This window comes from Bos grunniens, chromosome 6 (genome assembly GCF_055505025.1).
Source record: "Bos grunniens cultivar Pamir isolate PY7600 chromosome 6, Bosgru_T2T1.0, whole genome shotgun sequence".
NCBI lineage: Eukaryota > Metazoa > Chordata > Mammalia > Artiodactyla > Bovidae > Bos > Bos grunniens.
This window is the reverse complement of record NC_141170.1, coordinates 23,607,097-23,633,574: the sequence shown is the minus strand read 5'-3', so window position 1 is coordinate 23,633,574 and position 26,478 is coordinate 23,607,097. Positions and strand designations below refer to the sequence as shown.

General features: G+C 37.6%; 1 long non-coding RNA gene across 2 annotated transcripts in view; it reads left to right on the top strand.

Annotated features, from left to right (window-relative positions):
- Positions 1-26,478, top strand: part of LOC147370406 (uncharacterized) — a 314,970-nt gene that overhangs the window by 224,954 nt on the left and 63,538 nt on the right. The window lies entirely within an intron of this gene.

The window sequence follows — 26,478 nt, the reverse complement described above, 5'->3', positions numbered from 1 at the left end:
TCAATCATATCTCCTATTCTAGTCCCTTGCTGTGAAACTTATTAAGGCATAAGGATTAAACTAACTTTGAGCATAGAGAATGCCTCTATATTCTAACCAATGTTCTGTATTTTATATTTTAACTAATTAATGTTCATAGACATTTACTGACAGACCTACATTTATACTTTTCTTAGGGCATCTGGAATAGTATAGTTTTTTGATTAATGCCAAATGTTAAAATACCAATCATTGTAAGAGACAAAGATAAATCCTTGAGAACAAAAAATCAGGCTTGTTTAACCTCTGGATGTATAACATTGATTTTTTTTTCTATACATGAATTAATCATGAAAGATTAATTAAGGTTGGTAATTCTCTATATCAGCTGTAGAAGAGATATACATTTCTGAGGAGTTAGTCACTCAGTTGTGTCCGACATTTTGCAACCCTATGGACTGTAGCCCACCAGGTTCCTCTGTTCATGGAGTTCTCTAGGCAAGAATACTGGAGTGAGTAGCCAATTCCCTTCTTCAAGGGATCTTTCCAACCCAGGGATTGAACCCAGGTATCCTGCGTTGCTGCTGCTGCTAAGTCGCTTCAGTCGTGTCCGACTCTGTGCGACCCCATAGACGGCAGCCCACCAGGCTCCCGTCCCTGGGATTCTCCAGGCAAGAATACTGGAGTGGATTGCCATTTCCTTCTCCAATGCCTGAAAGTGAAAAGTGAAAGTAAAGTCGCTCAGTTGTGTCTGACTCTCAGTGACCCCATTGACTGCAGCCTACCAGGCTCCTCCACCCATGGGATTTTCCAGGCAAGAGTACTGGAGTGGGATGCCATTGCCTTCTCCGATCCTGCATTGCAGGCAAATTCTTTACCATCTGAGCCAGCTGTAGGAGAAATATACATTTCTATATATAACAATAAGTAGTTAATTTTGTCCATAACATTTTCTAGGTATATTTTAAGTGATCTAATAAATTTGACATTCAAATGTAAGGAATGTTCCCACATATAACTAGTCCAAATTCTAAAAGTCCCAAATCTTTAGGGAATTGTATGGAGCAAGATATTCGTATACAAACATGCATAAAAATACACGCATTTCATGTAGTTACAAAATGAATAGCTACCCCAAAACTTGCTGGCCCATATTTTCTTCGCTCCAATCAGACTTAGTGGGCATATACTCAGGGTTCAGTGTCACTGTGGGATCAGCATGATCGGCTGTCACTGGTTTCCCTGACATCTGTCCCTACAGTGAGACAAGCTGCAGCATGAATTATTGAAGACATACGCATGCAGATCTGTGTCATGATCACGCCAAATAATACACGTTGCCACACTCAAGAGCTGAAAGTAGTCATGGCCGACATCGTCTTTAACCTCTTTGACAATCTGCTACTGGGTTACAGATTTAAAAGAAAATCACATCATTACGTTTCATGATTGGCTTTTCAGGTTAAGTAAAAAAAAATCTTCTCCCCTGCCCCACCAAAGAGTTTTTATCTGCTCTCTTCAGCAGATATTTGCCAAATAGTTTGAACATGCACATTTTGTTAAATCTTTCTGTTTCATCAGATGATTAATATTCTATAGTTAAATGATAAAAACAGAATTAGTTTCCTCATTTGTAAAGAGATTTCAATTTGGCAGATTAGTACATTTCTTCACTAACAAGGTGTCTTTAATAGGGGGATCTTGAAGCAGCTTACGAAAAATAATGCCTGTATTGGTCATCTTTTCTAAAATTAATGTGGAATTTAAACAAGAACTTGGTTGATATTCTTATCCAACACAAAATATACTCCAGAATAACAGCTCAAGGGTCCTTCAGTTGAATATTTTATACTGCAGTGAAGGAGTGCCATTATAATACAACCCCCCAAATCCTCACAAAATTATATCTAGCTCTCACATTTTTATGTATTATTTGTTATAGCTTTATGTTTATCTATTAAAGGCTGAATGATATATAAATATTTATAATTCTGGAGCAAATGTTATTGCTATATTACTAATGATTTTACTGTTTAATTGAATGATTCAACTATAACTCATGTTGTTATGTTTTAACAAGTTGCTTAATCTCTCTGTGTCTCAGATTCATTGTTATTAAATGGCATACTTGCCTGCTGTGCAGAGTTGTTATATAGGTAGAATAAACCAGTAGATCTAAAAATGCACTTCACAAATTGAGAACACTGCTATTGTATTTAATATCTATAATAGCTGTTTATAAGCTAAAGCTGTTATGACATTCCTCCAGATATATTTATTTGTATTTTAACAAGAAAATCTCAGAAATGTCTCAATAATTCTAGCCATTCTGTCTTACTTTCTACTCCATTCTTATTTCTGTTTCCAAGTTGATTGTCAACCACTCAGGAACTCATATGGTGTCTGTGGCTCTCAGAAATAAATTTCTGGAATGCTGCTTGTATGTGTGTGTGCTTAGTCACTTCAGTCATATCCAACTCTCTGCGACCCTATGGACCATGGCCTTCCAGGCTCCTCTGTCCATGGGATTCTCCAGGCAAGAATACTGGAGTGGGGTGCCATTTCCTTCTCCTGGAATGGTGCTTAGAAGATTGGAATTGGATATCACTGGGAGAAAATTCCTATTGGTTCTCTCATGTTTCTGCACATCTTTTGAGAAGAGGAACTGACTGCCTTTGTTCTGGACTATTATTTAAAGTATATTTCCACAGTGAACAGACTTGGAAGATAACATTTTCCTCCAGAGCAGTGAACATACATACTAACTGTCTAGTGTAAAATATTTGGGTTTTCTGAGCTCAGAGTTCCTGTCTATAATGCGTCCAACTGCACATGAGGGTATCATCTGGCCCTTTTGTTGTGGCCCCATTGGAACTGGGGTTCAGCACAAATGATAATTCTATGACTACTGCTGTGGTTGTAATAAACCATTCTTCATCTTTGACCGAGAATGCTTTTGCTAGTATGCCTGAAACTGTAGTGAGCTAACTTGTTAGACTGCAAGGACAGTAAAATCTCAGACCCTTCACAATTCTTGGTAGATACTTCTAGGAAAAAATCCCCGCTGCATCCCTGTTCCAAAGTATTTATCTCTTTCATGATGAGAGTAGAGCGGCCAGGGGAACAGGCAAGCAGGGAAACTAACTTTGAAATAAAGGAATTACAAGGCAAGAAAGAAAGAATGGAGAGAAGTTCACTACTCATTCCTGCTGGTGCCAGGTTGTCAATAAAAGAAAGTTTAAATGTAGTGCAAACCTGATGATATTGGAAATAGCTGTTGCTTGTGGATAGGTATGGGTGATAAATTCCTGAATCTGTACCTTTAACCTGTCTTCACCCACCACATGGTCAATGCCTTCTGACCATAAACCAAAACAGCTCCGATGCAGTTCACAGCTGTTGCCCTGAAAGTTGCTTGTTCCGCTCCTGACTTTCTCCCATCCAGTTCCTAGATCTTGACATTATTATCTAGTTAATTTCCTGTTTCTTCAGTTTGAACCTGGTTTTTCTGACTGTGAACATCAGCATATTTTGGTTAAGAAGGGAGCTTTCATTTCTTTCTTGGATAAAAGGGTAGAAATTGTTGGGTTTTGTTTTGTTTTCTTTTTTATGTTGTTTGTTTGTTTTGATAGCTGGTATATTTTTCTTTGTGCAATTCTCTCTCTCTCTCTTTAATGGTAAAAATACCACAAAGTTTCTTCTTATTCTCAACATCATGGTTGCATCAGATCAGTTCTGTTCCAAGTTCCTTTGGTGAAATTAATAAGCATATTTTACCCTTCTCGTTCTACACAAGGATTTCCCTTGTGGCTCAGCTGGTAAAGAATCCGCCTGCAATGCGGAAGTCCAGGGTTAGATCCCTGGGTTGGGAAGATCTCCTGGAGAAAGGAAAAGCTACCCATTCCAGGATACTGGCCTAGAGAATTCCATGAACTGTATAGTCCATGGGATGGCAAAGAGTTGGACATGATGGAGTGACTTTCACTTTCACTTTCTTTCACCCTTTTCTACACTGATTTCAAGATGGACACATAACTTAACCTGTCCATTAATCTCAAGTATTTTGCTGGTTAGTCTAAGTAGGATCTTGATGGATCTGAACAAGGAGACACAGTTTTGGTTGCTGCAGCAGCCATAAACAGACATGAAGGGACAGAGGAGACAAATAGAAAGAGATTTCTCGTTATATAGTTTTTTATTCCGGATCAAGGCCTGTTGTTTGATGCTATTGATGGACTTTTCATTCAAATAACATCATAGCATTCCTTTTTTGGGGGATTGGGTTTTCTGATAAAAGCAATGGGAAGTATCCTAAGAAAGAAAATATACACTGCCCTGGATTAAATCCTTTGGGACTCAGTTGTTAATATTGGCAGAATCATTGTTCTGGTTGTGCTTATATAGATCCTTCTAAAAAGGTATTCACAATATTCTGGAGAAAGTTTTTTTTATAAAATGGAAATAAGAAAAGAGTATTGGTAAAAACTTGTTTGGGAATGCAAGTTGACCCAGTCAATTCATGTTGCCTCTGACTGGTTTGAGTAAAATTTTGAAGCCAATTAAGTTGGTCCTATGAATTCAGTATGTTTTTTATGTGTCCTCTTTGTCTCTTAGAATTATGGAAACTTTGTCTCCTGATACCTTGCTTAGTTGCCAGGAACCTTATATGCTTTCTTTTCAGATCCCTGTCCAATCCTGTTTCAAAAACTTCACTCACACTGAAGTGTTTGTATGTGTGTGTGTGTGTATATGTGTGTGAACTCCCTAGAAAATATGCCAAAATCGATGAATCCTTTGCCCCTAAATGTTCACACAAATTCATTTAAACAAAAATGAGCATCTAGTTTAAGAGGGTTTATTATTTTTCTAAATCTTGTCTAGGTTCAGGGGTCCTAGGTTAAGGATCCATTCATTAAGTTATAAATAACAGATAATAGCTTTATGGACTAACCCCTGCCCCAAATATATTTATTAAGCAACAGTTAAAAATCTTAAATAAAAGATACATTTCTAATTGTGTGACTCTGTGCACTGGTGGTTGGTTTTAGGTAATTTGGGTGAAGGCATCTTCCTGTCTTTCCTGAAACTGCATTGGGTCAAGACCTTATGTACTTTATTCTCACTGGTCTAGCTGAATAAACTGGGCATTAATGGGAATCAGGGAGCTAGTTTCTAGTCATTATACTAGAGTAATAGTCTAGTAATAGTAGTAATAGTAATGCAGTAATGTAATAATGTGCTACATTAAGAATGTAATAATGCTGCCTCTGCAGCCAGCAGGTTTGACAGTTGTCTACTGGGAGTAACTATCTCATTGTGCTCCATTATTCCCAGGGCTAGTTTCAGGCTGAATAAACATTGGAGAAGGTTAGTTCCCTCTCAAACTAAAAGAGCTGAGGCACACAGTTAATTAAATTAAAAAAATCATAATGCACTTCTAAGTACTTGACTGGAGTGTGTGAATTACCAAATTCGCATTAAGTAAGGTTACTAAAATTGCAGAAAATTGTTTTGTGCCAGGGTAAGAGAAAAAGATTTGGATCTACCTTACTCTATATGTCTTCATATGTCTTATAATCCAGGGTGCTGTGCTGCGCTTAGTCACTCAGTCATGTCGGACTCCTTGCAGCCCTGTGGATTGCAGCCTGCCTGGTTCTTCTGTCCATGGGGATTCTTCAGGCAAGAATGTTGGAGTGGGTTGCCATTTCCTTCTCCAGGGAATCTTCCTGACCCAGGGGTCAAACCCGGGTCTCCCACATTGCAGGCAGAATCTTTACCATCTGAGCCACGAGGGAATCCCTGAACTACCAGGGAAGCCCATAATCCAGGGTATGCATCTGCAACTATAAAATTTCTTTTTGAGTCTATCATATATGGCTCACTTTCAACATTATTTACATATAGCTCCAATGTAGTTCATTTCTGAATATTGAGACAATTTGGGCTAACTTTGGATTCCTGAGGGCAGGATAAAGAAAACTGAGAGGGAAAAATATTTATAAAGAATTCATAGTCTCATTTAAAAGGTGATTGAATGGGGAAAACATTGTTTTTCAAAAAAATCTATAGTTCTCTGCTCTAAGCCAATTATAAAAAAGATATACAGAAAATACTTGCATTGTTTGCAGTTGATATACTTGTCCCCCCAATGTTAACTTATTTATGAGTATGCAAATTTTATGCAGATTAGGATACTCCCTGGGGGTATAGCATTCTTCTGTCAGCAAGATATTCCAAAAACAGATGTTTTAATATAGTTCTTTAGGATTTGATGAGGGAAATTATGAAGTGCTATGTGAAGTCAGTTTTTGTAATCTGAAAAATTTTCAAAAGCATATTGATGCAGTCTTCCTTAGAGCAGATATACAAGCCCTTTTTACTAGTAGTCAGAACACAAAAGGATTTAGTATGGAAAAAAATAATAAATATGTGCCATCTGAAAGGACTTTTCAGAATTCAGGCATTTCTTTTCTTTTACAACTATGATTATATTCAGCTTTTGGGGTGTTCTGTACCAAAATTCTGTACAAATTTGAGCTTTGTGAGAATGGATTATTTGTTAAAACATACTCCAGACAATAGTTTAGCTTGCATAAAGAAAGTTAGAATTACAGACTCTTCATAATTTTCAGAGACTGAGAACGTTTGTATAATTACTGTTAGTTTAACAATAGAATAAAATCATTTCTTTAAAATGGAACAGAAAGCCCACTGATTTGATATCTCTTTCTCTAGACCTCACTTAATTATGGAAATAAACAAAAAGCTTTTCTCATTTCATTTCACAGAAATTCGTAATAGTGGCTTGACATATGGCATATCAGGTGTGAGGGACAGTTGCCACTTCACCTTCTATTCCCATTTCCCACCCATCCATTCCCTACCTCTCCAGCTAATTTCTTAAAGGTACAGAAATATGTTCAATAAGGCGAATTAGGTCAAATACACCAGAGTTGCTAATTTTTGTGAGCTTCTCTAGCATGAAATATATAATGTTGTATTGGTATCATTTGTAGCCATAAAATTCTGATAAAGAAATGAAGACTCTTTTAAAGAGCTACAGCACAGTAGGCTTGTGAGAAGGACCTTTTCCCCCCAACTATATATTTCTGTTTAAAAAAAAAAATCTGGGCTTTTGGCTCTCAATACCAATTTGCATACTGTTTTGCATATATTTACATATGACATTCCCAAGACCCTAATTCCAAATATGCAAAATAAAATAAAATAAAATAGGGTGCATGACTACAGTTGAATTCCAACTCAATGGGAAGGGCATGGCGCGTGCGCGCACGTGCTCATGCACACACACACACACACACACACACAATACATAACAGATTTAAAAATCAATCATTCTAATTTCATTCCAGATGAAGAGGCAGTAACCCTGAAGCTGAAGAGGGCTATGCCTCAGCTCTTCTTGGCAGAGGGTTTGCCTGGGACTCCTTTGGCTTATCTTGCCTTTCTGATCCTCCTAGTCACACTTATTAGAGGTCACATCATCATCATTATCATCAGTCTGCATTTTTAACATTTGTACATCTACATAGGTGATGTCTTTTGATGCTCACAGAAACCCTCTAAGGGAAACAAAAAGAAATTGTTCTCCTTAATTCAGAAATGTAGAACCTGAGGGCAGGAGAGGTTAAATCATTTCCCTAGCAATATATTTGTAGCAAGCAGCAGTGAAAGTGAAAGTCATTCAGTCGTGTCCCACTCTGTGACCCCATGGATCATAGCCTGCCAGGCTCCCCTGTCCATGGGATTCTCCAGGCAAGAATACTGGAGTGGGTAGCCATTTCCTTCTCCAGGGGATCTCCCCAACCCAGGGATCAAACCCAGGTCTCCTGCTTTGCAGGTGGATTCTTTACCAGCTGAGCAAGCAGCAGAGCTGGGGGGGGGGGCGGGGGTGGAAATCTGAGATAGTCTACAGTTTACTCCAAATTTAATGTTCTTTCCTCTACTCCAAGATGCTTTCCTTGTCTCCTGCATCCTAGTTTTATAAATTAGATCATAGCTGCTTAGTCTTTCTTTTTGTATTTATTATCCCTTTCCCCAGGCTCTTCTGGGGCTCTTTTATCTAGCCTTTTTTCCTCCATCATCTCAGATCCTTAATATTTTAATATTTTCTCCATTTTATTTCTTTGACTTGTTTTAAGAAAAAGAGCTTATAAACTCATCTGTGTTCCAATATTTATGATTTAACTACACTACAAAATAATCTTACTTCAGCAAACCTAATTAACATGTATTTGTGAATTTATTGAGAATCTATTATATGCCAAGCACTTCTCTAGATTATGGGTACAAGAGCACGGAACAGAACAATAAAAATGTATTGCCTTCAGGGAACTTAAATTTCAGGGTCAGGTGAAGTGGAGATGAAGAAGGAAATGGCAACCTACTCCAGTATTTTGCCTGAAGAATCCCTTAGACAAAGGAACCTGGAGAGCTACTGTCCATGGGATCACAAAGAGTCAGACACGACTGAGCAATTTAGGCAATAAATAAATTATACAGCGTATTAAGTGATTATAATGCTATAGAAAAAAGGAAAGAAGATAGGGAATACCAGATTTTGATTAGGAGAGATTGGTTCAATTTTAAATAAGGTATTCGAGGAATGCCTTAATGAGCAAGTGACATTTACGTGATGACATGGGGAGGTTGTAAGTGAGCTCTCTAAACATCTGGGTGAAGATTCTTCTGGTCAGATACAAGAGCAAACGAAGTTTCTGAGGCAGGAGTAAAACTAGCATATTTAAAGAACAGCAAGGAGACCATGGTAGCCTTTGAGAGGGCTTGTGAGATGGAAAACTATTGGAGAATGGAATGAAGGAGTGTACTGACTTATCACTTGTGCCAGATTGAAAAAAACTGACCACAGCATCTGTAAGCCTTCCCAGCAAGAGGTGGAATCTTGTCAGGGTCTTGTGAGGAGACAGAAATCATATTAGTTACTTGAAAGAACTGTATATAATGAAATGCTTATAATCAGGTACAAAAGCCTAACATAGTCACTGAAGGATGAAGAAGATAATTTTAAATTGTCACCAAAAGAGGAAAGCATCCATACCCTGTAGGGCTGGGAAAAAAGGAAAGAGGTTGGAATATTTCAACTACTTCAGAGTTAGAGGAGGTATATCATGGAGTTGAAAGAATCAGACCTCTAGAGTGAGAACTGAGGCCAGCTTTAGCTGGTATCTCTGAGAGATCATGACAAGACTGATGATAAATGCTGGGAAAACTGCTCATTGGATTGGGTTCTTCATCTGGGAAAGAGCTGCTACCAGGGGTGAAGAAGTGATGATGGGGTGATGCTTACATGAACCACAAGCAGGGAGGAACCAAGTAGGGAGGAGCTAGTTCCTTCTTCCTCTGGCAGTCTTGCTTTAGCAAGCTCTCTCCCCTACTGACCAAATCTAGCATCATCATCTGGTACATTCCTACTCTATCATCATAAAGTGGAGTATAGAGGAATGAGTTTGAATCTGAGAAAAAAAATTGCCATGAACACAACTCTTTCTTCACCCTTGAGGCTGGGCTGGCTACCTGACTTGCTTGATCAATAAAATTTAGCAAGTTGCATTATTTGATCTTCAAGGGTAGTCTCAAGAGGCAGCTGTTACTTTTACTCACTTTGTTTGCTACCTTGAGATCACCATGTACTGAAGTCATTCTAAAGTCTTGGAGGAAGAGAAGCCACATGAAGGAGAGCCAAGGCATCACAGAGGCCATCTTGGATCTGCCAGATCCCATTGGGAACGAGAGGTATGTGCTCAGCTATATTGCCAGATCGCTACAAATGAGGACTGCTACACACTTTATGTTATTCCCCTAATGAAAAGGAGTGTCTAATGTAGTGGTCCTATCTCTAGCTCACCATCATATGTTGGGTGCAGGAGAAACAGAATAACTTGTCTTTTTAGTAAACAGATCTCTGGATCACAAGGAATGCAGTTAAGGAGTCATGTCGATACCTGGACCAGGTGCTGCTGCTGGGGCTGCTAAGTCGCTTCCGTCCTGTCGGACTCTGTGCGACCCCATAGATGGCAGCCCACCAGGCTCCCCCATCCCTGGGATTCTCCAGGCAAGAACACCGGAGTGGGTTGCCATTTCCTTCTCCAATGCATGAAAGTGAAAGGTGGAAGTGAAGCCGCTCAGTCGTGTCTGACTCTTCGCGACCCCATGGACTTCAGCATACCAGGCTCCTCCGTCTGTGGGATTTTCCAAGCCAGAGTACTGGAGTGGGGTGCCATTGACCAGGTGCAGATTGTATTATAGTGGAGTTTGAGCCTGTTTCTGTAGCAGGATGAGAACTGGAGGAGAGGGGTGAGCAATTTATTATTATTTTTTTGCCTATGTAAGGAATGGAAATCACTGTAACCAGAGGGTAAACTGTGATCATTTGAAAAGCATGGCTGCATTATTTTGTATCTTTTTTCATCAAAATGTGTGGTCTAGCTAGTCCAGACTCCTGGAGAATGAAAGACTGTGTAGAAAACTGAGGTTCTCTAGTCAATAGCCAAGTCAGACCTATGAGTAAGGCTCTCTTGGATCTTCCAGCCCAACTTAGCCTCCAGACAAATGCAGCTGCAGGAGTAAGCCCAGATGAAACCATCAGAGGAGCAGCTTAGCTAATCTGAAGAATCAGGAGAAATAGATAAATCATCATTGTTTTAAGTCACTAAGTTTTGGGATGATTTGATTCACAATGACAGCTCTAGTTATTTTGTTCAAGGTTGTCTATAAGTGGCAAGAATGGGGAAAATAGTGGCTCAGACAGTAAAGGATCTTCCTGCAATGAGGGAGACCCAGGTTCGATCCCTGGGTTGGGAAGATTCCCTGGAGAAAGGAATGACTACTCACTCCAGTATTCTTATCTGGAGAGTTCTATGAATAGAGGAGCCCAGCAGGCTATAGTGCATGGGGTTGCAAAGAGTCAGACATTACTGAGTGACTAACACACAACACACACACTGGAGAAGATAGACGGCTTCCGGGTGCTTCCGTGGTAAAGAACCTACATGTCACTGCAGAAGACGCAGATGAGGAAGGAGATGTGCGTTTGATCTCTGGGTTGGGAAGATCCCTGGAGGAGGAGATGGCAACCCACTCCGGTATTCTTGCCTGAAGAATCCCATGGACAAAGGAGCCTGGTGGGCCACAGTCCATGGGGGTCTCAAAAGAGTCAGACACTGCTAAGTGACTGAGTGCTCATGCATGCACCGAGAAGGTAGAGAAGCCTAAAGACAAATCAAACATAATGTCTTCCCTCAAGCTGAAACTATAAATTTAATTTTAAAAAATACACAAGACTTGGACTTTCCTGGTGGTACGGTGAAAAAGAATCTGCTTGCCAATGCAAGGGACACAGATTCGATCCCTGGTCTGGGAAGATTCCATATGCTGTGGGCAACTAAAGCCTGTGCTCCACAGCTACCGAGCCCACGCTATAGGGCCCAGGAGCCACAGCTACTGAGGCCCGCGTGCCCTAGAGCCAGTACTCAGCATCAAGAGAAGCCACTTCAGTGAGAGGCACAATGAAGTGTAACTGCCACTTTTTGCAAGTAGAAATTGCAATGTGCACAGCAATGAAGACCCAGTGTGACCAAGTATATAGATATAATTTAATTAAAAAAAATATATATACAGGACTTACAGCAAAGAAACAAACCTATGATGGCAAATACTAAGGCAACAAAATATGAATAAGAAAAGGTGATTTTTAAAGCCAGGATCATTACCCTTTACTCAAAATCATACAATGCATAAACTATGCCTATAGTCTGCCAAATAATAACATAATAATAATATCACTTATAAAGAATACAAACAAATAAAGTATAAGCATTCCAAAAAATAAAAGCAAAATAGATATCATTTAAATGTATTAAGTCATTTAATCCTCACAATAACCTTAAATGAATGAGTATACTATTATTCCCATTTTATAGATGAAGAAATATGAGGATAACTATATCATAGCTAGTAAGAGTTGGAGCTGAAGTTCAATCTCAAGCAGACATGAAATTATAGAGTCTATGCTCTGAACCACTCACTATGCTATATATTAAAAAGTCAAAGATCAACTTTGGGGAAAGTCTTAGTTGAGTAACTGACTTTTATTGAATTTTATTTTTTTTGGATTCCTATTAAGCATATTACATTTTATTGGATTCTTGATGTGTAGTTACAATCTTTTTGTTTATTGTGCTTAAAAATTGTCATTTTATATAGTTAAGCCTTTTTTTTTTAGTTTTCTGTTTCAGTTTTTTAAAATATAAATTTATTTATTTTAATTGGAAGTTAATTACTTTACAATATTGTATTGGTTTTGCCATACATCAACATGAATCCACCCCAGGTATACACGTGTTCCCCATCCCGAACCCCCCTCCCATCTCCCTCCCCGTACCATCCCTCTGGGTCGTCCCAGTGCACCAGCCCCAAGCATCCTGTATCATGCATCAAACCTGGACTGGTGATTCATTTCATATATGATATTATACATGTTTCAATGCCATTCTCCCTAATCATCCCACCCTCTCCCTCTCCCATAGAGTCCAAAAGACTGTTCTATACATCTGTGTCTCTTTTGCTGTCTCGCTTACAGGGTTATCATTACCATCTTTCTAAATTCCATATATATGCGTTAGTATACTGCATTGGTGTTTTTCTTTCTGGCTTACTTCACTCTGTATAATAGGCTCCAGTATCATCCACCTCATTAGAACTGATACAAATGTATTCTTTTTAATGGCTGAGTAATACTTCATTGTGTATATGTACCACAGCTTTCTTATCCATTCATCTGCTGATGGACATCTAGGCTGCTATATAGTTAAATCTTAAGTTCAGTCTACCTATGACGGATTAAAAAAGTGAGGAAAAATTTTCTAAAGCAGATGATACTTAAGTTAGGTATTATAGAAAGAACAAGAGAAAAATATGTCTCAAACCTCTGTGCCTGTTCAAATCCTATTTAGATTTTAAATCCTATATAGAAATTCTTTTCCATAAAGGCATTTCTGATTTTTTCCACCTTAAAGTAAATGCTTTTCCTCTGAATTTCCTGAACAATAAATATGTCTCTTAGAGTATATTTGCTGTCATATCCAACATTTGCTTATAGATATGCTGTATCATTTTCCAGATGGAATCCAGGTCTGATTTATGTTTGTATTTCTTTTGTTGACAGTGGTATGAGTGGATAGATGGGTGGGAGAATGAATGTATGACTGGATGGATGGCTGGTTGGATGAACAAATGTCATGCCTTTGAACAAATTCACGCTCTTAACCCATGTTTTCAACATCCCTAAAGGAATATTTTCTGTGAAAATGTTTTTCTAATGTGTTAAGATAAATCATTCTCTTAGTCATGTCTGACTCTTTGTGATCCCATGGACTGTGGCCCTCTAGGGTCCTCTGTCCATGGAATTCTCCAGGGAAGAATTCTGGAATGGGTAGCTATTCCCTTCTCCAGGCAATCTTCCCAAAGCAGGGATCGAATCTGGGTCTTCTCCACTGCAGGCGGATTCTTTACCATCTGAGCCACCAGGGAAGCCCAAGATGAATTAATGGGAAATTACTGAAATGTATCCCAAGATTTTGCATGTAGAACGAATATGCCATAATTTTTGGCTTGATTACTTATCTTTTCACAGTACCTACTTAGTAATTATTCTCTTCCATTTCAAAATTAAGCTTCCCTTGTAGCTCAGTCAGTAAAGAATCTACCTGCAATGCAGGAGACCTGGGTTTGATTCCTGGGTCAGGAAGATCCTCTGAAGAAGGAAATGGCTACCCATTATAGTATTCTTGCCTGGAGAATCCCATGGACAGAGGAGCCTGGCAGGCAAGAGTTGGACACGACTTAGCAATTAAACCACTGCCCATATCAAAATTACCATTACTTATCCATAATGGATATATACACACACACACACACACACACACACACGCTTTATATATATATATATATATATATATATATATATATATATATATAGTCTGTTTGTTTCTGGGCATCTATTTGAGTGCCCATATGTAAGGCACTATTTTACTGAAAGGCAAGGGCTTATTTCTTCCTAATTTCTAAAAGGAGACCACTTCAGATATTTTAAAAAGGTAAACGAGTTACCCAGGACTATCATATAATTTTCAGGGTCCAGTGTAAAATGAAAATATGAGTCACTTGTTTAAAAATGAATTTTTCCAGATGGTGACAGGAGAGCTTTCAACCAAGTTTAGGGCCCTCCTAAGTGAATATGTAAGGGTACAGGTGGTTTCATATGCATGAAGTGGGCCCTGGCGTTGCCCACAGTCTTTTCATTTGTAGCCTTAACAAATAGCTCTTTTATCACGTAGGAAGAGTGAAAGATCTATCTTCCTAGTTAGGGGAAGAAACTTTCCCACTTCTCACTTCCCACCGAGGGGAAGAAACATTTGATGATAACCACAAAGTGTCACCAAACATGCACATTGGGGGTGATTGCATATATGCTCTGGTCTGAAATACTAGGACTTGACCAAATCCATTTCTATTGGGTTGAAGACAGGGAGTGGAGTTGCTAAGTCATGGGCATTCTTATATTCAACTTCAATAGATATTGTCAAATGGTTTTTCAGAGTCATACAAATGTATACTTACCAGCAGCATGTGAGAGTTCTGACTGCTCCACATCCTTGCCAACACTTGATATTAAAGCCTTTTTCAGGTTAGCTGTTCTGATATGTGTGTATTAGTATCACATTGTGGTTTTAATGTTCACTTCTTGGATGACTTATACAATTGAACATTTCTCCACATGTTTGGGCTTTTAGTCCTTTTGTCGAAGTGTCTGTATAAGTCTTTTGACCACTTTTCTACTGTGTTGCCAATATTTTTCTTATTTACTTATAAGAAGTCTTTATATATCTGGAGATATGGGCCCCTTCTTGGATATATGTGTTAATATCTTCTCTCTTTGGGTTGCCTTTTTATTCTCTTAATGGTGCTTTTTGATGAATACTCATTCATATTTTTAAAACATATCTTTTTAATGATTTTTATTTAAAAAATTATTTTTCATTGGAGGATAATTGCTTTACAGTATTGTGTTGGTTTCTGCCATATATCAGCATAAATCAGCCGTAAGTGTATGTATGTCCTCTCCCTCTTGAAACACCCTCCCACCTCCCACCTCCATCCCACCCCTCTAGGTTGTCACAGAGCACCAGTCTGAGCTCCCTGTGTCCTACAGCAAATTCCCACTGGCTATCTATTTTACATATGGTAATGTATATGTTTCTATTCTGCTCTCTTAATTCATCCCATCCTTTCCTTCCCTCGCTGTGTCCACAAGCCTGTTCTCTGTATCTGTGTCTCCATTGCTGCAAATATCTTCATCAGTTCCATCTTTTTAGATTCTATGTATATATGCATTAATATATGTTTGTGTGACTAACTTCTCTCTGTATAATAGGCTCTAGCTTCATCCACATCATTAGAACTGACTCCAGTGCATTCCTTTTTATAAATAAAGTGAAGTCGCTCAGTCGTGTCCGACTCTTTGTGACCCCATGGACTGTAGCCTATCAGACTCCTCCGTCCATGGGATTTTCCAGGCAAGAGTGCTGGAGTGGATTGCCATTTCCTTCTCCAGGGGACCTTCCCGACCCAGGAATTGAACCCGAGTCTCCCGCATTGCAGGCAGATGCTTTACCGTCTGAGCCACCAGGGAAGCCCATTCCTTTTTATGGCTGAATAATATTCATATATATATGTACCACAACTTTATCCATTCATCTCTCAGTGGACATCTAGGTTGCTTTCATGTCCTAGCTATTGTAAATAGTGCTGCGATGAACATTGGGTCACATGTGTGTTTTTCAATTATGATTTCCTCAGGGTATAGGTCCAGTAGTGGAATTGTTGGGTCATATGATAGTTTTATTCCTAGGTTTTTAAGGAATCTCCATACTATAGTTTCTATAGTGGTTAAATCAATTTACATTCCCTCCAACTCCAGCATTTATTGTTTGCAGATTTTTTGATGATGGTCATTCTGACTGGTGTGAAGTGATACCTCATTGTAGTTTTGATTTGCATTTCTCTAGTAATGAGTGATGCTGAGCATCTGTTCATAAAACATATCTCCTAATGCACATTATATATAAAAAAGAACCTAAAAGGACAAAAAGACTATAAAAAACATAAATTAATATTTATGCAAGTGATATTGAATGGATAATGATAAAGCTAAAAGTAATAGAAATGTATAGCTAAACAACAAGAATAATACTGACCATTCATTAAAAGCAAAATCAAAGAACTCTGGAAATTGTGGGAACTCTATTTGCACATGTATGCACAGTAGGAGCTTTGTGATGTTGCCAAATGCTGTGTGACAGCAGACTTCTTAGCAGCATACTAAACGATCAATAAATTCTAATAACACTCTAATTTTGATTCATGAATACTAAAGTTTAATAACACTTCTTTTTTTTTTCTTTTTGATTGTGGGATGCTTGACTCTCAAGCCAGTTTATTGCCATTTATTGCGGGTCTACTTATTAAGAAGGTTATTAGTATTTAGACCTTTGGTAGGCTGCAGTCCATGGGGTGGCGAAGAGTCGGACACGACTGAGTGACTTCACTTTCACTTTTCACTTTCATGCATTGGAGAAGGAAACGGCAACCCACTCCAGTGTTCTTGCCTGGAGAATCCCAGGAACGGGGGAGCCTGGTGGGCTGCCGTCTATGGGGTCGCACAGAGTTGGACACGACTGAAGCAATTTAGCAGCAGCAGCAGCAGCATACTTAGGAGTCTCTAAGATAGGTCTGATTAATTCTGAATAATGAATAACAAATGCAAGTTTATTTCTGGCTTTTTATCTACATTCAAATTTGCCTGTGGTCAACTATAACTTTCAGACTTTTTTCTTCTACAAAAACTTGTGTTAACCAGTCTCCTCCAAATATATTTGTATTATTGCTTATTGTCCTCTAACATAATACAAACTTATATACTTTTCATAAACATCTATATTTTGTTATCAAAGGGTATAATTTTGTTTGCTGGCTGTTTGTCTTCATTCATTCATTTTTTCATCTATTCATTTTATAAATTCTAGAAATATTCTATAAATATAGAACATTTTATAAATATTAGTTGTGCATCTGCTAGATACTAGGCAATCAGCTGTGAACCAAACAGACAAAAATCCTTGCCTACATGAAGCTTGCATTCCAATGGAAGAGAGACAGATAGGATTATATCTATCTACCTACTACCTACCTATCTGTCTACCTATCATCTATCTAGAGAACAATGAATGAAAAGAAATACCATGGAGAAAAATAATTTAGAGAATGGGGATGGATAGTAGGAATCGTTCGCAATTTTCGTTATTGTGGTCAGAAAAGACCTCATTGGGAAGGTAATTTTTCAGTAGAGTTCTGAGAAGTGAGACAAGAGTCCTGGTTATATACAAAAAAACAGGGCTTAGACCTGGAGACAGGGGAGTACTTAGATGGAGCTGACATCAGTGTTGTTATTTTTGATGACTGCAAGTTGACCCTGAGATATAGCATCCTTGTAATCAAGGTCACAATTTGGCAATTAGCAGGTGTGACCCAGGAACTTTGACTGGAAATAGATCTGAAAATAATATCACTTACCTGAGAGACATATTGTGCAGCTCTGATCATTAGAAATTAAAGACAGCACATTTATTAGATGTTGAAAGAATTCTATGATGATTTTGAGACAATTTGAGATTGTAGGCAAAGTTGTGACCTGTGATTGGGAATGAGAAATAAATTGTATCTGCCTTTACACACACACACACACACACACACAAATTGGGGGATTACTTTATTTCCTGGGCATTGAGTTATTCATCGTTTAAAATTAAGAAAGTAATTGTATCAAGGACTGTTAAGAATTTGTTGCATTAATATTCCAAAGGGCACAAAGGAGGCAAAAAGCCCCCTGCTGAGTGTGGTGGCCTAGACACAGACAGATGGATGTTACCCAGCATTTTAGGTCCCAAAGTTCTTCTCTCAGTGTTCTTTTTCATATCTTTATTATTTGGATAAATGGATAAGCAATTAACAAAATCAGGTATTTGTTCAATTGATATAATTGGGTATGTTAACAAATATGACATTCATAAAGAAAGAATAAAACTAATGGTCAGGACTTTATAAACCACTTATATCACCTTGAAGTTGGGGTTTTTGAAAATGATCATGTCTATATCATTGATATTAATCTAGCTCACAGCTACTTTTCACTATTCTTCTAAAAGCATAATGATTTTCTGAGAATTTCAATAAAAATATTTCCATAAATGTTTACAGGAGTGATTATGAAAAATGTCAGAAGTACTACAGTGATTACTTAAATATACCATGATGAAAATCAGTTAGCAAGAGTTATTAGAACAGTTTGAGAAAAATCCACCTGCCTAAACAGAAAAACAAGGCATCAGATTCACTAAAGTCATTGTTCTTTTTTTTTTATTGAATTCATTGAATATTGAATTCTTATTTTATTAATAGTCCAATAAGTCTCAACAAATTGTACGTGTTGTCATTTATCTATGAAGGTATTTTTTTCACTCCTAGTATATTTATATATCCTGCCTTCCTTCTCTTTTCCCCTCCTATTCCCCCTCCCAGCCTCATTTCTTTCTTTTCTGCCTTTTTTCTTTCTATTATGTGTTTATATCTTTATCTTTGCAACACATCTGATTTGTCTAACCTCCAGGAGAGTTGGACCATAAACTAGGATGAGCACTGAAAAATTGATGCTTTCAAATTGTGCTGCTAGAGATGACTCTTGAGAGTCCCTTAGACAGAAGGAGAGCAAACCAGTCAATCCTAAAGGAAATCAACCCTGAATATTCATTGGAAGGGCTGATGCTAAAGCTGAAGCTCTAATACTTTGGCCACCTATGCAAAGAGCCGACTCATTAGAAGAGACTATGCTGGGAAAGATTGAAGGCAGGAGGAAAAAGGGACAACAGAGGATGAGATGGTTGGATGGCATCACTGACAATTGATATGAGTTTGAGCAAACTCTGGGAGATATGAAGGACAGGGACGTCTGGCCTGCTGCAGTCCATCAGGTCTCAAACAGTCAGATATGACTTAGCAATTGAACAACAACCAGCAGGGCAGCTATATGAATACCAGTCTCGTTTGACATACACACACTTCAGCATTGTGTGCTTAACAATATTATATGATGTCCTGAGAGCAGTATCCCACAGGAGGTGGCTAGGCAGTTACTAACTGTGGCCTCCAGTGTTGGTGACTCTAGTTCATGACTTAATATTTGTTTTAGATATTTTCCACCACTGAAATTGGGGCATTCCAGGTAGCTCAGTAGTAAAGAACCTGCCTGCCAATGCAGGAGATGTGGGTTGGATCCCTGGGTTGGGAAGATTCCCTGGAGAAGGAAATGGCTACCCACTCCAGCATTCTTGCCTGGAAAATCTCATGGACAGAAGGAGTCTGGTGGGCTACAGTCCATGGGGTTGCAAAAGAGGAGGAAATGACTTAGCAACTAAAAGAACAACAACCATTGATATTGTTAAACTAAATGAAATCACCATTTTCAGTGATTCAAACCAGATGACTGCTGACAACTTCACTTGGTTTGGTTTGCATATTACCATTTGTTATACGGATCCTAAAAGATCTCTTGTAGTAACTAGATTTTTTGGAGAATATATTAAAGAGCATAGATTTATTTTGAATATTATTTGAAATCTCAACTTTTGAAAGTCTTGATGTTTCAGAGAAAAGGGTCTATGTGGAAATATTTTTACCCAATTGCAGATCATGAAATTATGGAAGGGAATTATGCATAGTTTTCATATTTTTGTTACACTAGTGCATCAAAATTCCAGCATTAAAACATTAAAAAAAATAGACTGTTCTGAAATAGTTTTACTATTTCCAAATATGATATTTTTAATGCAGTATAAAATGTTTTTGAGGTTCTATGGTATTAATTAGTTCAAAATTATTATTTTCCTTCTTTTCTTTCCATTTCTACTTTATGTTATTATTTCTTTGTTTCCTAGAAATCATCTCACTATAAGTATACTGTAATCATGTAGGGAGCTATTGAAAGATAGATTTTGAATTTCAGTTTCGTAAAATTGGTATCAACTGAATCAGAATCTTTAAAGCTTGAAAAAACTTCAGCCATAAAAAAGAATGAGATAATGTCATTTGCCACAACATGGATTGACCTAGAGACTATTATACTAAGTGAAGTAAGTCAAAAAAAGTAAAACAAATACCATATGATATCACTTATATGTGGAATGTAAAAAATGACACAAATGTACTATCTATGAAGCAGAGATCAGACTTGTTACCAAGTGGGAGGGGGTATGGAGGAGAGATGGATTGGAAGGTTGGGATTAGCAGATGCAAGCTATTCTATATAAAATTAATAAAAAATAAGATCCTACTTTATAGCACAGGGAAATATATTCATATCCTATGATAAACCATAATGGAAAAGAATATAAAAAATATACATAATGTATATGCTGCTGCTGCTGCTTCTGCTAAGTCACTTCAGTCATGTCCGACTCCATGTGACTCCATAGACAGCAGCCCACCAGGCTCCCCCGTCCCTGGGATTCTCCAGGCAAGAACACTGGAGTGGGTTTCCATTTCCTTCTCCAATGCATGAAAGGAAAAGTGAAAGTGAAGTCGCTCAGTCATGTCCAACTCTTAGTGACCCCATGGACCACCAGCCTCCTCTATCCATGGGATTTTCCAGGCAAGAGTACTGGAATGGGGTGCCATTGCCTTCTCCAATAGCAGCTATAGATGACACCAAAAAACTTGCTTTACCACCTCAAAATGTAAAGATATTTGTATGTCTGCACTTATAAAAATAAAAACATGCTATATTATGGAATGTATATTTCTAAAACTAAGTGCCTGAAAGTTAAATTCCAAAAAAAAAAAAGGAATAATTCTTCCCAGAGAAATTCTCTACAGTCAATTTTACTGTTATATACCAACAATTAAAAAAGAAAAATAAACTGGAATACAATTATAGCAATAATTGTCGTGTGGTTTGTAGTGGATGCACTTTGCAAAGTTTGTAGTGGATGGACTTTGCAAAGTGCTTTCATGTACATTCTTGGATTTTTGTTGCATTATTTACATTTAGACTAATTCTTGCTTGTATTCAGTTTAATTTCTTACTTGCTTATGAAATCATTCATGGTTTTATTAAACTTGTGTTCATATTAAATTTCTTTGGCTAACAGACATTGTTAACATTTGACCAAATCTCAACTGAGAAAATGAGTTTTAAGTTAAAGTAGATAAAGGATATTGTGATTTCTACTTCTGACTCTTTAGAAAACTTAACCTTTATTTGCAGTCTCTGTGTTTGGCTAGGGAAAGCCATTTTATCAATGAAAACATTCAGAAGTCACCTAAAATGAATTCTTGGAAAGCTGTAACTTTGGACTGTGATGGCCACCTTTCACCAGCCAAGAAGAGCACAACAGCTAAGGTTTTTATAAAGATTAATATAAGCAAACAAACAAAAAACCAAAAAACTATAAACCTGTGATTGCATCTTCTCCCAGGAAGTCCTTGTGGTAATACATGAATCATGGATACAAGACTCAATGATTCATGTGTTGTTGTTGTTCAGCTGCTAAGTCGTGTCTGACTCTTTGTGACCCCGTGGACTGTAGACTGCCAGGCTCCTCTGTCCTCCTCTACCTCCCAGAGTTTGCTCATATTCATGTCCATTGAGTTGGTGATGCTATCAAACCATCTCATCCTTGCCGCCTCCTTCTTCTTTTGCCTTCAACATTTCCCGGCATCAGGGTCTTTTCCAACGAGTTGATTCTTTGCATCAGGTGGTCAAAGTCCTAATAGAGATTTATACTAATAGGGAGTTCCACCTCACCAACTTTTTCTTAAGACATGATCTTTCCTTTCTTTAGGGATCATTTCCAGTGGCATTTGAATCAGTGGTGCAAGTCAGTCTTAGGATTTAGTTGATCCTGCACCATAGAGATTTTTTCCCGAAAAGTCCTCAAGACTTCCATTGTCTTAACAAATGTCTTCCCCTCATTTTAGTTTCATAATTTGTGGGCTCTCTTAATGATAATATCTTTTCCTTGTAATAGGTATTCACTTAAAAAGCCTTCAAAATATTAACCAGTCGCTGAAGGTTCTTTGAAGAAAAATATGACTGCTCGTGTAAACAATTAATGGTTGTTAAGCATGGCAGTGTATATTATGACAAACAACACATGCTACATTATGCCAGCTGGTGTAATGATGTGATAATGGCTGACTCATTAACTCTGGCACACAGTTTACGATGCCCTTCTATGACAGGATTAATTGATTCACACATACATTAAAACAAAAATAACTACACTGAAATTCAGCTGGAAGCCTGGCTCCTCATTTGTCATAAACCCTGCCATTGGTGATAGCTGACAAAGACCCTAATGCTGAATGGTTGAGGTTCCCTTACTGACCTCACCTTTGATTCTGACTGAGAGCAAGAGCTCTGGAAGCACACCAGCATGCTTTAAGGTACAGGCTTTCCCTAGAAAAGAGTTCACATATGAGCAGAATACATACACACATACAGTGAAATGGTTCAACATATTTTTTCTAAAGCAAATTCAGCAACAAAACAACCATTATTAAAGGGTGTCTTATCTACTAGAAATATAGTTTTGACGCTTCTCTCAAATTATTAGATATTTAAAGAGTTTCTTTCAGATACCTAATCAAATACTTCTCAGAGTGTTTCTGGAACTGTAATGAATTCTGACTTATATTAGGCAGCAATAAACAGAGCACTCACCAGGGTGCTAACTTTTATCCTTTGCCTCAGCTGTCAATTTTATGTCTTCATTGAATGTGAGAATTGGCAATGCTTAAAAATTGAGCCTAGGCAACTATTCTCACCTAAAAGCTGAAAATGTAGTAACAGTCTCATTACATTGGAAGGCTCACTCATTTTAATGTAAAATCTACATTTATTATTATTTGAAGGCACTTTCAACTCAGAACTAAATTATTTTACTAAATGATTTTTTTTCAACTGAGACTTTTTATACTCAATTTAATTATTTCTAGTTGGGGTATTCCTGGTGGCCTAGACGGAAGAGAATCTGCTTGCAATGTGGGAGACCTGGGTTTCATTAAATTAAAACTAAATTGTATAATATGATTTTCATTTCAGAAGTGCCTTAGACATACTACATTTATTATTATTGGTATTGTTATTATTACTAGCAATTATGGCATAAATGTTGGAGGATATAGAAAACACAGGAGTTTACCTGCATATATTTTATCCAGTATGCTGCTGCTGCTGCTAAGTTGCTTCGGTCGTGTCCGACTCTGTACTGAAACTTAAAATGTAATAGAGGAAAAATGTGCTAACTTAAAAAATTATAATTCCTCTAATTATTTTCATTAATTTTATTCATTTTACCATTTTTGTTTTCAGACATAAAGGAGGCATGTCCCATCTTTACATTGAGACTAAATAATCTTCTATCTGGTCAAGTAACAAAGTAATTGGTTAAGGTTAATGAGAGTTATGGAGAAGGCAAGAGTACTCCAGTACTCTTGCCTGGAAAATCCCATGGATGGAGGAGCCTGGAAGGCTGAAGTCCATGGGGTTGCTGAGGGTCGGACACGACTGAGCGACTTCATCTTTAAATTTTCACTTTCACGCATTGGAGAAGGAAATGGCAACCCACTCCAGTGTTATTGCCTGGAGAATCCCAGGGACAGCGGAGCCTGGTGGGCTGCCGTCTATGGGGTCGCACAGAGTCAGACACGACTGAAGCGACTTAGCAGCAGCAGCAGCAGCAATGAGAGTTAAAGCCTAAAGAGAAACCCAGGAGTCATTTTGGAAGAAAAAAATGGCACAATCAACTTGCCTTTCTTTTTACCTTGCTAATTACCATTATAGAATTAAGGAAGTAATTCCAAACTTTTTCATTATCAAGGGCTATGTTTTCTTCTATAGATGACTTTTTGTAAATTTTTGTATCTTTATTATAAAACCCATGTCTAATAGCAACAACTAAGAGGATTCAATGAAAACATAAAGAAAAAAATTAGAGATTATTCTTAATTTCATAACCCAGAGATAATCACAATTAACAGACTAACGTATTCTTGTCAGAGTTGCTTTATATATAGATTATATATTTTTTCTAAAATTGAGATATTATAAATATGATTTTGTATCTATTTTTCTTTCTTCTTATGATTACATCCTGAACATTTTATATTTTATTAAATGTTTTAAAACCAATATTTTTCATGGCTTTTAACACTTGCTTCAGTACCTCAGTATTGCTGGATGTTTACACTGATTTTAAACTTTCTTTATAATAATATATGCTGTAATGAATAGAGGTCCTATTTTTGAGAAGTTTGATCTATAAAACAAATTAAATTTGTCAACAAATAATTTAGATGCTACACCATTTAAAAGTTAATCAAAATCATAGTAATTGTGGTCCAGATTTTCAGATCAACATTAGAAATCAGTGTTGTTGCCCCAAATTATTAACATTTCATCCAAAGTAGACAGGAAAGGTTATGTTTATTTGTTACTATATAGTTTGTCAGGAAAGCTCACAATCTACCTTTCATGTGTTGATGTAAGAAAAACTGATCTGAGATCTACAAACTGACAACTACTTCACTAGCTGATTAACACTTAGTCACACTTTACAGGATACGTAGAATTGATAGCTAGTTTTATTTATTCTCTGTACCTTAAGATTAAGAAAATATGTTCTTCCAAAGAGGTGAGTATGATTAAGTAAATCACAGCAGTAAGAAGAGAATTCACTGAAGAATTTTTTTAATAAGTGGATAGGTAAATATAAAGACCGGTAGATTATTGGCTATGCCTTCAAAATGGGATATTCATTTTGTGGCAAGAACTGTGTCCAGCTCGAGGTCAGAGATGTGCTGTCTTGCATCTTTGTATGCTGTCTCTGCTTCTTGAACCTTCTCAGTGTTTGGCTGGTATGCTTAGTAGTTTGTAGTATATCAGTGGTACCTTTCTTATTTTATTGAGATGAGTGTGTTTTCTCTATATTTCATACTTTTAGTTTATGATTTTGTTTTGTATGTATGTGTATGTCATTTATCTTTTTGTTTGTAACTGTTATTTCTAGTGGAGTTTGACTAATAAAATTGAGCAAAATGTCTTAATATGTACTCTTTAAAATACTTTTTTAGATGTAAAAAATAGATTGGCTTATCAAAGCTGTTATAGTTGTAATGTCTATGTTTCTCGTCCTTCAGTTTGCAATTCCTGGTCTAAAATAGATCTTGGTTGACAAAAGAAGGATGAGTGATGAAGTTGTCACTGCTAGAAATGTGATAGAGTAAGGGGGAAGAAGAAATTCATGAGGACCAAGTTGCAATAGATATACAGTGCTTTTCTGCGTATAACACAGGCTGCAAGGACACCAGAGGGAAATGTTTCCACCATATAAGAGAATCTGTTTTAAGAGAAAGTGTTGGGGCCAAGAAGCTCAGTAGAATCTGTTGGCAACTTCAGCTTCTCTGCAATTCCGTCATGGCCACAAGACTTTAAAATCTCCTGTAAGTGACCTGTCCCATTTCTTCAAACTTGAGTAATAATCAGAAAGAAATGTGAAGGAAGAAGGAGAAGATGAATATGCTATGCTAAGTCACTTCAGTAGTGGCCGACTTTGTGCGGCCCCATAGACGGCAGCCCACTAGGCTTCCCCGTCCCTGGGATTCTCCAGGCAAGAACACTGGAGTGGGTTGCCATTTCCTTCTCCAATGCATGAAAGTGAAAAGTGAAACTGAAGTTGCTCAGTCATGTCCGATTCTTAGCGACCCCATGGACTGCAGCCCACCAGGCTCCTCCATCCATGGGATTTTCTAGGCAAGAGTACTGGAGTGGGGTGCCATTGCCTTCTTGGAGAAGATGGATAAGGAGAAGAATAATAAGTAGTAGAAGAAGGAGGAGGAGGGGGAGGAAGAAGGGGAGAGTAACATATGCAAAGCAAATGAAGCACTAACATTAAATGAGATAATTAGCATCAAGGGCTTAGAACTATGTCTGCAAATAACAAATATTCACCAATGTTAGACATACATTACAAGAGTAGTTATCTAAAAAACACAGACAACTCTCTGACAAATAATCATCTATACTCTCTCTCAAATAGACAGATAGATATTGCTTCTATGGCCTTTATGTTTGTGTTCCACCAAAAAATTCATATGTTGAAATCCTAATGCCCAATGTGCTGGTATTAGGAGGCAGGGCCTATGGGACCTTATATTGCTGTTGTTGTTCAGTTGCTCATTCGTGTCTGACTCTTTGCAACTCCATGGACTGCTGCATGCCAGGCTTCCCTGTCCTTCACCATCTCCCAGAGCTTGATCAAACTCATGTCCATTGAGTTGGTGATGCCA